Raw genomic sequence first — 1995 nt, 5'->3', positions numbered from 1 at the left:
GAGATCATTCTTAGCTTTATAGCTCAACAGTTGCCTCCTTTGGTGACTGGGGAATTCTCATTCTTCAACCCTGTACTTGACTTTCTTTCTTTTCTCCATTTTTTAATTTAAATTAGAAACAAGATTGTTTTACATGTCAATCCCAGTTCCCTCTCCCTCCCCTCCTCCCCTGTTCCCTGCCCCACTAACACCCTAACTATCCCATACCCTTTCTGCTTCTTAGGGAGGGTGAGACCTTCCACGGGGGATCTTAAGAATCTGTCATTCTTTGGGATAGGGCCTAGGCCCTCCCCAGTGTGTCTAGGCTGACAGAGCATCCTTCCATGTGGAATGGGCTCCCAAAGTCCATTCCTATGCTAGGGATAAACACTGAACTACTACCAGAAGCTCCATAGATTTTTCGAGGCCTCCTCACTGAGACCCACGTTCATGGGTTCTGGATCAGTCCTCTGCTGTTCTCCCAGTTCATTTGGCAATGCTTGCAGGCAGACTCGCTGTCGTGGGCTGTATGATCTGAGGGCAGAGGAAAGACTCTGGTTCTTTGTTCCACACTCACATCATAAGGGCATGCCTGCGTGCTGTGGACTTTTCTGAGCAGCACGGCTATATTAAGGGTATCCTAAAGGATATCATTCATGACCAATTGCAGCACTCTCCTCGCGAAAGTGGTCTTTTGTGATCCCTACTGATTTAAGAAGCACATGGAGCTCTTCATCACAGCAGAGAGAATCCACACTGGGCAGTTTGTGTACTGAGGCAAGAATGCCCAGCTAAAGCCAGGCGCTGGTGGTGCACGCCTTTAATCCGGGCACTCGGGAGGCAGAGGCAGGCGCATGTCTGTGAGTTCGAGGCCAGCCTGGTCTCCAGAGCAAGTGTCAGGATAGGCTCCAAAGCTACACAGAAAAGGCCCAGCTAAATATTAGCAATGTTTTGCCCGTGGGTACCATCCCTGAGGGTACTGCCGTGTGTTGCCTGGGGACAGGGGAAAGCTGGCAGGAGCATCCAGGAACTATGCCACTGTCATCTCCCACAACCAGGACACCAAGAAGAGAGTGAAGCTGCTTTCAGGGTCTAAGAAGGTTATTTCCTTGGCCAATAGAGCTGTTAGTGGTGTTGTGGCTGGTGGGGGTAGAATTGGCAAACCTATCTTTTTTTTTTTTTATCTTTAGGTTTTTATCTTTTTTTTTTTACTTTTTAATTTAAATTCGTTAATTACCACTCATATTTAAATTTTCATTCCTCCCATTCCCTCACCCTCCCATCCTCCCATGTTCGCCACCATCCCCCCAACCCATTCCCAACTCCTCCCCAGGGACAGTGAGAACCTCCACCAGGGACTTTCAAAGTCTGTCATATCATTTGGGGGAGGGCTTAGGCCCTCCTTGCTGTATCTGGGCTGCAATAGTATCCCTCCATAGGGAATGGGCTCCCAAAGTCCATTTGTACTCTAGGGTTGAAGACTGGCTCCACTATCTGTCTTCTATATTCTTTATCAGCAGAAGGGTCTTGAATCAGAAGCCATGCCTTAAAAAAATCACAGGGTTATGCTGACCTGGAGGCTTTCTAAAAAAATAAACGTCCAGATCCCATTGTTTCTAACTTCTCTTTAATAGATATAACATTTAGTCCTTGTCAAGGAGAAAGAAAGAAAAAGAATCTATGTAGTAGATATAAAATTCTTTGTAGTAGATAAGAGGTTCTACATAGTGACCACACATTGTTTCTAACTTCTTTTTAGTGATATAAGATTCTATGTAGTGACCAAACAGAAAAGGACAATTAGTAATTTTGGTACTAACTTGGCATTTTGCAATTTAATGGAATAGGTACTAAGACAGAAGGTGGGAAATGATTCTAAAATTTCAATTCTGAAATTGTTTTCACTTTTGATTCTTTGTTGAGTGAGGAAATATACTAAATTCTGGAAGTTCCCTGATGGGGGATGTCCTTCTCTATGCTGTAAATATATGTTTCTCTTATTGTTTGAGGAATAAA

General features: G+C 44.3%; 1 pseudogene; it reads left to right on the top strand.

Annotated features, from left to right (window-relative positions):
• The first annotated feature begins 475 nt into the window (after nucleotides 1–475).
• Nucleotides 476–1145, top strand: LOC100764977 (annotated as a pseudogene).
• The last annotated feature ends 850 nt before the right edge of the window (nucleotides 1146–1995 follow it).

The sequence above is a fragment of the Cricetulus griseus genome, chromosome 2 (assembly GCF_003668045.3).
Source record: "Cricetulus griseus strain 17A/GY chromosome 2, alternate assembly CriGri-PICRH-1.0, whole genome shotgun sequence".
Lineage (NCBI taxonomy): Eukaryota > Metazoa > Chordata > Mammalia > Rodentia > Cricetidae > Cricetulus > Cricetulus griseus.
The sequence above is the reverse complement of the archived record's forward strand: the minus strand, read 5'-3'. Positions and strand labels throughout refer to the sequence as shown.